Here is a 12411-nt window from a genome sequence, read left to right on the forward strand (position 1 = left end):
TTTTTGAGTCCCTTATTTACAATATTCACACAAGTTTATTACATATATATATATATATATATATATATATATATATATATATATATATATATATATATATATATATATATATATATATATATATATATATATATATATATATATATAAGGGGTTGGAGTCACAAGAGATATTTCTATGCTGACGTGTTCTTGACTCGGAAAACTTGCATATCTCAAATACAGAGCTGTCTTTGAGCCGTATCTGGTCAGACATGCTTTCTCTTCATTCAAATGAAGGTAGTGTTTTATCTTCCAGGTATCAGACCCCTTTTTGAATAAACTAAAGTCGTCACCCTGCTGAGCACCTTACATGGTGACTCTACTACAGCTGTCATGACTATAACGCTGTCTTCTTACAATGGGGGCAGGAATATAACACATCACAAAGACTGTTGGTAAATGCCCCTATTTAATGTCAAATTTAGAGTTAAAGGTGCATTTAATGGGTACAGCTGACATGTCTGCTGTGACCTTGATCAGCTCAAAAGATTTGTTTAAGATGTAGGTGTTGATTAATGTGCTGACTGTTAGCTTTAGTTTGCATCCACATGGGATTAACAGTTCATCTGATAATGCTGTCTTGTTCCTAGAACGTAACAATTGATTTCAATTTAGGAAAAAGATACAAAATCCATATTTAGGACAAGCAGTTGTGACTGAAATGGGTAAGTACGGGAGGCTCACTCAGGAAACTGGTGTCCACATCCAATTAGATCATGTTTTTTACATTTTTACTCTAAATTCACCCATATTTTGTGGTTAAGTGTCACTGGTTAGGTATAGGCAACACAAATACTTAAGGTTTAGGAAAATATCTAAAATATACGGTTAAATAGTTCCTTTCACAATTTTTTACCATGTGTTTGGAAGATAATTGACAAAAACACTTGGTTTAGTCAACAATACTTGGTTGTTGGGAGTTGTTGGTGGCTGAGAGATTTGTGGTCTCAACCAGGATGACATACGTTTTGATTAGTTCATTGTAGACTCAGAGACCCAGACTAATGGTTAACCTTGTGAATGAAGTATTTATGTTCAGTTATTAACTGGTAATTGAGGGTCACCACACTCTTACCTGACATCTTGAGACTTGACTTGAGAAAGTTACAAAGGGAAAGTTAAAGAAAGATGATAAATAGTCCTTCATTGTTGACGTACAGTTAATATTCAGTGTAAAAAAAACTTTGTTAAATGTGAGTGGAGAGACGCAACAATGAGGACTGCATTGGGCTGCACCACACGCCGGCCTGATCTTGATTCTGAGAACTTGTCCAACGTGTATATTTTGCATACTCTATCTGCCGTCTCACATTTAACTGATTTCTGCTCAGCTAGTATTCATCTTCATTCAAATTGGATAGACAAACAGGTGTTGCCCATCCACCTGAACACTATATAATGAGGTCAGTGTAAGCAGGTTGCAGCTTCAGAGAATTTCCTTCCCTGAAGACATCTTCACCAACTGGTGCCCGACTCAGACGACCAGCTCCTGACACCCTCCATCTGTCCATCAGCAAGAAATGAGGTAAGTCAGCTTCTTCTGAAAAAACTCCTTAGAGTTGCTTTGTACATTGTTAGTTCATAGTTATTTCAATTGGAAAAAGACTTTAATACATTTAAAGTTTTCAGCCTTCATTTATTACAAATGATTTGGACCAAAATAATGCAACAGTCCTAAATTGTAAAGTCGGTGCAAAGATTTCACTTGCTTTATAAACATTTTTCTTCTTTCTCCCTTCTCTGTAACAGATTACTGTAGAAATAACTGTTAACTTCTGACATCAACATATTGTTTCCCTTAAAACGGTAATATACTGTAAAAGAAAGGATTGATGTTATTTTTTCATCCCACTGACAAATCGTGCAGCGACGCATTTCATCCCCAAGTTTATTAAAAACTTGATAAATGTGATTGCAATAAATATCAAATTAGATAGCTGCCGTTTTCTGTTCTGCATATGTGAAATTTCCAATTGAAAAACAGGTTGTATCAAGAAATTATTAAATTGGTTCTGCCTTTTTAAAATAAATGTCCATAACTGAATTTATATTTACTTAGTCCCTTCTTTTCCTCAGAATGTTTCATTGCTGCATGTAGTTAACAAAATTCACAGTGTGTTTTTGCTTCGTTGACAGACAGGAGCCCTGTATTCTCAGAGCGTAATGCAAGAGGGGGAACATAAGGTTTAATGAGGTGGGACAGGTGAGACGGGACAAGCTGACACGAGGCTTGGATTGGTGTAATGTGGTAACATGTTCTTGTTCCAGTTAAGATTACAGCTGCAGCATTCTGGACCATTTGAAGATTTTTATTGCTGGCAGACCAGCAAAGAAAGCATGACAATAATCCAGTCTGGATGAAACAAAGGCTGTAAGGATCTCTGCACCAGCCATGGACTGTATTGTCTCTGGACATACTTTTGAATAAGTAATCATCTGGTTGCTAAAAAGAAAAACAGATATATAGAAAAAATGTGCATTTAAATATACAGACAGTATGCAGTGACAAAGTTGAGCTCCAAGTTTTTGTGTCCAGTGAAGCAGCAGCAGCAGCTCCCTCTGCTGTGTGTAGAGAGAAGTAAAAAGCTTACAGCACCTGGTATTCCCAGGCGGTCTCCCATCCAAGTACTAACCAGGCCCGACCCTGCTTAGCTTCCGAGATCGGACGAGATCGGGCGTGTTCAGAGTGGTATGGCCATAAGCGAGAGGTGATGCTACGAACAGGCCTTTTATAGATGATGTAACATCTTAGTCTGATGTTTTTACATGTAGATCGTCTCTTATTCTATAAACTTTATATTTACTGATGATATATTATAATAACTCTTTATAACGCAGTGATTATCTCTGTCATTGTCACACTGTTCTATATTATATTTCAGGATTTATCAACACTGATGCATTAAGCAGTGGAAATGATGTCAATGTTATCAGAGATTCTTACCCGGAATTTATAAAAACACGTTGTTTCTATGTAAGAACAGACAGATATACAATGGACACCATCTATAAAAGGCCTGTTTGTAGCTTCACCTCTCGCTTACGGCCATACCACTCTGAACACGCCCGATCTCGTCCGATCTCGGAAGCTAAGCAGGGTCGGGCCTGGTTAGTACTTGGATGGGAGACCGCCTGGGAATACCAGGTGCTGTAAGCTTTTTACTTCTCTCTACACACAGCAGAGGGAGCTGCTGCTGACTCTTCATTAGAGGCACAGATCATTTACAGTTTTACTATAACTTAAAACAACTCCTGATACTCTTAAATATGAAACATGAAGTTTCAATGAACTTTTTAAAAAGTGTTGGTAAGCAGCGCTTTAGGGAGCAAGGTTTGAACCCAGAGCCTTGAACATGATGCATAACAGACTGGACTAATGACTGAGACATTTTGTTGTTTCCCTCAAATCTTTTCACGAGATCCCAAATTGATTTGAACAGACATTATTTACATCCTCGATGCACCCTTTGAGCTTGTGCACCCACTTCAGGCAGGGTGCTTTTAGCTTAGCAGCCAATTAGGGCTGTAATTGGTCTATAAAATGTTAGAAAATGTCGAAAGCTGGTTTGAGAGCTGTCATAAAGTCATGCTTTGTGTGTAATGAAGCAGCAGCAGCTCCCTCTGCTGTGTGTAGAGAGAAGTAAAAAGCTTACAGCACCTGGTATTCCCAGGCGGTCTCCCATCCAAGTACTAACCAGGCCCGACCCTGCTTAGCTTCCGAGATTGGACGAGATCGGGCGTGTTCAGAGTGGTATGGCCGTAAGCCAGAGGTGAAGCTACAAACAGGCCTTTTATAGATGATGTAACATCTCTTAGTCTGATGTTTTCACATGTAGATCATCTCTTTCTCTATGTACTTTATATTTACTGATGATATATAATAATAACTCTTTATAACGCAGTGATTCTCCCTGTCATACTATATTGTATATTCACTCATAATAGTTTCTACTCTACTACATTTATGCCATATATTATAAAGAATATTTTTATCACAGTAAATATATGACGAAAACAATCTACATGTAAAATATAAGACTACATAATGTGTCTAACTTCATCTATAAAAGGCCTGTTTGTAGCCTCATCTCTTGCTTACGGCCATACCACTCTGAACACGCCCGATCTCGTCCGATCTCGGAAGCTAAGCAGGGTCGGGCCTGGTTAGTACTTGGATGGGAGACCGCCTGGGAATACCAGGTGCTGTAAGCTTTTTACTTCTCTCTACACACAGCAGAGGGAGCTGCTGCTCCGTTAGTGGAGAAACAAACAGGAAGCTGGTATTTCTCATCACTCCATACTGTCAGCAGACAGTCAATCATGGTCTAAAACAACTTCTTTTTAATGATCATACTTGCTGTATGATCCACAGTATATGTTAACTTGAGCAAAATAAAGTTTTCTTTCTTGACACTGTTGTTAGTCTGTTATTTATCTGTAAATGCACCCAGTCAGTGTTCGACTTCACTTTGCCCCTTTTTGTCATTTTATTTCTTTTCCTTTTGGTGTGGATTGAATCAAGCCTTGTGTTTGGGTCTAAACCACACAGCACTTGAAGATGCTTCACTGTTTTTTAAAGAATCAAGATTCATTTTTCTTTAACCGTTCATTCACAACATTCACACAAGTTCATACAGCTCAGTTTAAAACTTTGGATGTTTTCCACCCAGCAGAATTGTCATGATGTGTTTGTGTTGTTCATCTTACTTTAACTGAGTTACTGTTGGCTTTAATTTCTCAAACTTGCATTGTCTTTGGTTTTTACTTCTGAGTAAATTCTAATTTGGTTGCTAAAACAAAAGAGGAATTATGGGAGATATGTCCATTTGAATACACAGACGGTTTAGAGTCGCAGGAGATATTTCTTCTGCCGACGTGTTCTTGACTTGGTGAACTTGCATATCTCAAATACGGAGCTGTCCGTGGGCTCTGTCTGTTTATTCAAATGAAGGTAGTGTTTTATCTTCCAGGTATCAGTCTCTTTGAATAAGCATGTTACATGGTGGGTCTCTGTGTCATCATGACTATAACACTGTCTTCTTACAATGGGGGCAGGTCAGGCATATCTAAACGAACGTAGGTAAAAGACAGCAAGATATGCAAGTTCAAGAACACGTCGGCATAACGCTTATGTCTCCATATTTCCATCCTCTATCCCATTTATTCAAATGATCTTACACTGGAAGCTGCAACAGCTTGTTGTAAAATATGATCATGAACATTTTGTGACCTGTCTGACTTCACATGTTGTGCAATTTGCCTTGATGGAAGTAAAGCAGAGAGACTAAGAGTGTGGGGAGGGGAAATTACCAATAAATGACTGAACATAAACTATTACCAAGTAAATAATTAAACTCTTTCTAAGTCACTCTGAGACTGTCCAATGAACTAATCAAATTAAAACTTAAATCATATTTATGACCACAAAGACCTGGCAAAATAGCAAGTCAGAAGACCAGAGTCATATTCACTTATTATTTTCATGCCAAGTCCACCCAATTATGTTAAATATTTGGTTTAGGCCACAAAGATACCACATTTGAAATGACTCGTCCCATGTGTGTATTTTTCCACTCTTTTCACGTGTCACAACACTATGACATCACAAAAACTTGATTCTTGGGTTTCAATGAGCAACATAAAAACACTGTGATTGATCAGTTTGTGCTAATAACACATAAAGTAGACAGATTTTATATTCAGTCTAAAATACTCTACAAACTATGACTGGAGAGTCGCAACAATGAATCATCACTGTCCAGATATGGGCTGCGCCACATGCTGGCCTGATCTGGATTCTGCCCAACGTGTATATTTTGCATACTCTATCTGCACGTCTCACATTTAACGGATTTCTGCTCAGCTAGTATTCATGTTCATTCAAATTAGATAGACAAACAGGTGTTGCCCATCCACCTGGACACTATATATTGAGGTCAGTGTAAGCAGGTTGTAGCTTCAGAGAAATTCCTTCACTGAAGACATCTTCACCAACTGGTGCCTGAGTCAGACGACCAGCTCCTGACAGAACCACAGCGGGTGAACCAGCCAGCCAACCAACCAACCAGCCAACCAACCAGCCAGCCAACCGACCGACCGACCGACCGACCAGCCAACCAGCCAGCCAACCAACCAAGCACTCATCAGCAACAAATAAGGTAAGTGACCTTATTTTGAAAAAGCTCCTATTAGATTTGCTTTGTGATCTGACTAATCCCCACTGAACCTTCCTTAAGAATGTGTTATGTAATTAATTAAATCAATCAATATATGAAAAAAATTACATTTTATGTTCACAGTAATTTCAGTTGGAGAATTTTTTAAGTGCCATCAAACCTGGTTGAGTTAAACAAAACCATTCAGCTTTTGCAAAGCTTTAGACGTAGTGTCATGAAGTTCAAAGTGTTTCCAGAGTTGCCTGCCGGAGATTATTTTTGTTCACCGTTGTGTTTGTAGGAGTTCTGCGAGAGACACAGACATCATTGCAATTATTGCAAGCAAAGTTTCAGACTTCACTGCAGCTCTGCAACACAAACTGCAAAAACATTTAGCCCATAAAGTTTTGGTTATGGAGTCTACATTCATAGCAAGTGGTTATACAGTAGGGTTTTGGAGGAAAGGAATCCACACAAAACAAATCCATTAATACTGTATGTTGCGTACGTCACTGCACAGATTTTGACATGTTCTGATTTTAAATTCTCTTGATGAACAATTTTCTGTTTTCTTTTTCCTTCAGTGAACCATGAGGATCCAGTTTGCCTGTTTGCTTCTGGTGCTGCTCTCTGCCACAGAGATCTCTGAGGCTGCTCTGAGCTTCAGACAGAAGCATATTGACACAACCATGACTCCAGAAAAATGTGAAGTCGGAAAGGATTTCAATGAACCTGGTAAATGCAAGGACATAAATACGTTCATCCTGCACAGTGAAGATGAAGTCAACAAAGTTTGTGACGGAGGCCCTGAAAAAACACTCATAACGAGTAAATCTATTTTTAATATTATTGACTGTACTGTTAAAGACAAAAAGCCTCCATGTAAATACAATAAGGGTATCCCTAAAAAAGCACGTATTATCATCAAATGTGATGATGGTAAGCCTTATCACTACGAGGGGTCAACTTAAGTTGAATCTTTAAAAAAAAGGTTTGAAATGAAAGAAATGAAAAATTGGGCCGGGAAATTTGAACTGCGAAAATGAAAACAAATAAGCAGCAAATAAAGTGAAAAGCAACACAATATTCTTGTCTTTATTTCCTTTTTTGTGTGTGCATTTACTTTGTCATAATCAATGAAAACATGTTCTTTTGTCTTTAATAACTGAATTAATTGTTTTTAGTTGTGACTTTTCCTGCCATGTTAAAGTCAAATCAGAACACAGAGAACAAAGTCAGTTGCATGAACCTGTCAACATATGAACAATACAATTAGTAATTATGTTTTCTAGCCCTGTGAGTAATAAGCGGGCTGCACTTTCTCTTCGAATTATCTTGATTAATCAACACAAACACAATCCAACTTGACTATCACAGCAGACTCCTCGTTCTACTGTTGCTGAGTCTGTTACACCTGTCCTTCATAAAACAACGGCAGGTAGGAAATAAAATCTGCCGTTGTTGCTCCACCACTGACAGCTACTCTGCCCTGAACCCGTCACATCATCAGAACAATGAGCACAGTCAGAGCCCTAAGCAAAATTCTGGTAAGGGCCCTCCTACCTGACCTGTGAGCCATGTGACGTTTGCCATTGCAAAGGTCACACCTGACATCCCAGTGCTCCCACTACAATCCTCCCTCCTGTAAAACAGTATGCTCCCTCTGATGGAATCAAAATAAGTAGACCTAGACAGAAGAGAATGAGGCATAAACAAGCAATATTTATTGAATAGTTGTAACCCATGGTGGATTGTAAGTCACTGTAATTGAAGTACTTGAGTATTTCCATGTTATCCCACTTCGTACTTGTACTCCACTGCATCCCAAAGGCAAATATTGTACTGTTTGCTCCTCTACATTTGTTTGACAGCTTAAGTCACTAGTTGCCTTTCAGATTACAATGTTTTCCTCCTTTTCTGAAAATTCTACTTTTTTAAGCTAAATAAACTATTTAAAAATGCTCTTGGATTAGCTGAAAATGACACTGTCACAAAGCTAAAAAAAAAAAAAGGAAAAGTTGACTTTTTCGAGATATGTTTTTCTTACAGGACAGCCATATTATGAACATATGATTTTATCGAATATGATGCCAGCTGGAGATTAAACTATGCGGCAGTGTATAAAGGACTTAAAAAGGGCTCAACCTTAAACATCTGCAGCAGCAAAATGACACACACACATTAATGCAGCAGTAGTATTAATCCAAAAACATCATACAGGGACCATTTTACTGCAGAGTGAGTGCTTTTATATTTGGTGCTTTAACTAGGCTTACATTTTGCTGATAATAAAAAATTGTACGTAAAGTGATAGTTCAGGTCTTTTGATGTGGGGGTGTATGAGGTACGTATACCTAGTCAGTGTGTTACCTGCAGTAGATGACCACCAGGTCTCCACCTGTGTGGAGAAGCAGTGATTACAGTAGCACCTGGAGGGAAGCAGAGAATTGTACTACAAAATAGTACCAACAGCAAGACGTATTTTAGTTTAGTTTATTTGGATTAGTTCATCGGACAGTCAGAGACCCAGACCAGGCCCGGACTGGCCATAGGGAGAACCGGGAGTTTTCCCGAAGCGCCTGCGTCTCTCTCTCTCTTTTTTTTTTAACAGGCTGCAGGTCAGCTGGCGTCGCGGCTATCTGACTTTTTTTTCTAAGTCAGAGAGGCAGGCCAGGCCAATCAGAGGCCACTCAGGCCAGTAGCATGTGAGGAGGACAAGACGATTGGTTTGTTTCGATTAACACCCGCCCCAACAGTCCGCATCAACCACACAGACAGGTGTGGAGGAAGGGGTGTGTGACGTGTGTCTGGTACCTGCTGTGGTGTGTGTGTGTAGCGAGCGGACCGAGAGAGGAGACGAGGCTTCGTCAATAATGGACCCCAACCCGGGTAAAAAAAAGAGGAAAGGCGGTGCCGAGAGGGAGAGAGAGAAAAAAAGACAGTTGCTGGAGGATGCGGCCAAATTCCTAAAATTGACTAATTAATTCAGCCCCCCCTCCCCAGCCATGGTGCCATTAAAAAAAAGATGCGTCTGCAAGTAAGTTGTCTAAAAAAAACACTGGTTCTTGTCAGTATGAGGTCCAGGGACCCCCAAGGGTCCTTGAGGCTGTACACTTTTACACAGTGTAAACATGTAGCCTACTAGGCCCTGGCCTTGAAATTAAAATAACGATTGGGATTTTAAAACCACTGATTTACAAGCCACTTTTTGTTTTATTTACTGCTTTTGAAATTATTTATTTGTGCAACAAATGGGATATAATCATTCCATTATTATGTATATGAATACAAGGGCAAATCAAGTGAGACACAGGCTGCACTATCTTACTGTATGAACTACAGTGTATGGAAAAACACTGTAAGCATATGTTTGCTATTCAAAGGTGGTGATGGTGGTGACATCAGTCCTGCTGGTGCTTCAGGAGCAGCCGGTGCAGAGCAGTTGGCAGAAGGTACAGAATCATTTCTACAGTAGAGCAACAACATGCAACAAGTTGCAGACATATGAACACTACCAGGCACTGCCATTTGACATAAATGGCTCTCATTTGTAATAATAGCTGTCTTGGCACTACAGCATTATTCTATTAAACGCTAGTGTTGTTGAATTTTGCTGTCTGTTGCTGACTTGCTGTTATGTATCCAAGCCCAAACATGAAAGCTATGTATTCCAACCTTAGATTTAGGTTGGGGTTCATTAGTATTCCCCGGTATGATAATTAGAGCCTATATAAAATATTAGTCAATATTATGTGATTGCTTATTAGGAACTATGCTCTCGGACTGTATTATACATTGCATATATGTGTCTGTCAGTGCGTGCGTGCATGTGTTCTGTGAACATGTGTTCGAAGGCTGTCCCCTCATAGCTGATTAATTGTTTGATTTGGACTTAGTTGTCTTTGTTTATTTGGTTATATTGTAGGCTACACATAAACAATATGTGCCAATGAGGCAGTTGATATTCTACATGACATGACTTTTTATGTATAGCTGTAACCTTGGCACTACTTATTATGTAAAACCTTTATTCTCTTCTATGAAGTGTGTTAGTGGATTTTGCTGAGGATTGTTGTGTTACTGTATTTACCAGCCCAGACATAAAAGTTGCTGTATATTCCAACCTTAGATTGTACAATAGGTCCTGTATGTGGATTTCTATTTGGAATGCACTGTGTGTGTGTGTGTGTGTGTGCGCGTGTGCGTGCATGCGTGCCCATGCATGTAGGTGTGGGTGTGAAAGTGCGTGTGTGGGCAAGGCCAGGGTGGCCTGGTTACATGACTGACTCCTGGCCTGAAAAAAGTCTCCCAGTCCGGCCCTGACCCAGACTCTAATGGTGTACCTACTTGGTCATGTAATCATTTATGTTCAGCCATTAATTGGTAATTTACCCTCACCATTCTGGGCTGATGTCTCTGCTTCACTTGCACTGAGCCAAACTGCACAATATGCGAGGTAATAATATAAAAAGAGAAGTGACAAAATGTTCATGATCATATTGTACAACGAGCTATTGCAGCTTCCACTGCAATTTCTTTTGCATAAACACGACAGAGGATGGAAATATAAAGGCATAAGAGTTATGTTGACGTGTTCTTGGCTCGAGGAACTTGCATATCTTTCTGTCTTTTACCTGCGCTCCTTTAGATAAAAGTGCTCTATCTTCTCTTTATTCAAATCAGCCTAGAGTTTCTCAGGTATCAAACACTTCCTGAATAAGCCGTTAACCTTACGTGGTTAATCTTCTTCGATACTTGTGTCATTAGTGCCATTGAGATAACAACTAACATAAAATAATTGAGTGGGGACAAATTATTACATTATGAAAGACAAAGAAAGATGATAAATAGTCCTTCATCGTCGACGTACCGTATTTAGTATTCAGTGTAAAAATACTTTGTAAAATGTGAGTGGAGACGCAACAATGAGGACTGCATTGGGCTGCACCACACACTGGCCTGATCTTGATTCTGAGAACTTGTCCAACGTGTATATTTTGCATACTCTATCTGCCGTCTCACATTTAACTGATTTCTGCTCAGCTAGTATTCATCTTCATTCAAATTGGATAGACAAACAGGTGTTGCCCATCCACCTGAACACTATATAATGAGGTCAGTGTAAGCAGGTTGCAGCTTCAGAGAATTTCCTTCCCTGAAGACATCTTCACCAAGTGGTGCCCGATTTAGACGACCAGCTCCTGACACCCTCCATCTGTCCATCAGCAAGAAATGAGGTAAGTCAGCTTCTTCTGAAAAAACTCCTTAGAGTTGCTTTGTACATTGTTAGTTCATAGTTATTTCAATTGGAAAAAGACTTTAATACATTTAAAGTTTTCAGCCTTCATTTATTACAAATGATTTGGACCAAAATAATGCAACAGTCCTAAATTGTAAAGTCGGTGCAAAGATTTCACTTGCTTTATAAACATTTTTCTTCTTTCTCCCTTCTCTGTAACAGATTACTGTAGAAATAACTGTTAACTTCTGACATCAACATATTGTTTCCCTTAAAACGGTAATATACTGTAAAAGAAAGGATTGATGTTATTTTTTCATCCCACTGACAAATCGTGCAGCGACGCATTTCATCCCCAAGTTTATTAAAAACTTGATGAATGTGATTGCAATAAATATCAAATTAGATAGCTGCCGTTTTCTGTTCTGCATATGTGAAATTTCCAATTGAAAAACAGGTTGTATCAAGAAATTATTAAATTGGTTCTGCCTTTTTAAAATAAATGTCCATAACTGAATTTATATTTACTTAGTCCCTTCTTTTCCTCAGAATGTTTTATTGCTGCATGTAGTTAACAAAATTCACAGTGTGTTTTTGCTTCGTTGACAGACAGGAGCCCTGTAGTCTCAGAGCGTAATGCAAGAGGGGGAACATAAGTTTTAATGAGGTGGGACGGGTGAGACGGGACAAGCTGACATGAGGCTTGGATTGGTGTAATGTGGTAACATGTTCTTGTTCCAGTTAAGATTACAGCTGCAGCATTCTGGACCATTTGAAGATTTTTATTGCTGGCAGACCAGCAAAGAAAGCATGACAATAATCCAGTCTGGATGAAACAAAGGCTGTAAGGATCTCTGCACCAGCCATGGACTGTATTGTCTCTGGACATACTTTTGAATAAGTAATCATCTGGTTGCTAAAAAGAAAAACAGATATATAGAAAAAATGTGCATTTAAATATACAGACAGTATGCAGTG

General features: G+C 38.9%; 4 non-coding genes across 4 annotated transcripts; 2 read left to right on the top strand and 2 right to left on the bottom strand.

The window, feature by feature from the left end:
• Positions 1-2623: 2623 nt before the first annotated feature.
• Positions 2624-2742, bottom strand: LOC140992728 (5S ribosomal RNA). The gene has a single exon (XR_012178284.1). It is a non-coding gene; the product is annotated as a 5S ribosomal RNA (ribosomal RNA).
• Positions 2743-3077: 335 nt separating this feature from the next.
• On the top strand, positions 3078-3196 carry LOC140992631 (5S ribosomal RNA). The gene has a single exon (XR_012178196.1). It is a non-coding gene; the product is annotated as a 5S ribosomal RNA (ribosomal RNA).
• Positions 3197-3685: 489 nt separating this feature from the next.
• On the bottom strand, positions 3686-3804 carry LOC140992779 (5S ribosomal RNA). The gene has a single exon (XR_012178329.1). It is a non-coding gene; the product is annotated as a 5S ribosomal RNA (ribosomal RNA).
• A 328-nt stretch (positions 3805-4132) lies between these two features.
• LOC140992644 (5S ribosomal RNA) lies at positions 4133-4251 on the top strand. The gene has a single exon (XR_012178207.1). It is a non-coding gene; the product is annotated as a 5S ribosomal RNA (ribosomal RNA).
• Positions 4252-12411: the final 8160 nt, after the last annotated feature.

The sequence above is a fragment of the Pagrus major genome, chromosome 24 (genome assembly GCF_040436345.1).
Source record: "Pagrus major chromosome 24, Pma_NU_1.0".
Classification (NCBI taxonomy): domain Eukaryota; kingdom Metazoa; phylum Chordata; class Actinopteri; order Spariformes; family Sparidae; genus Pagrus; species Pagrus major.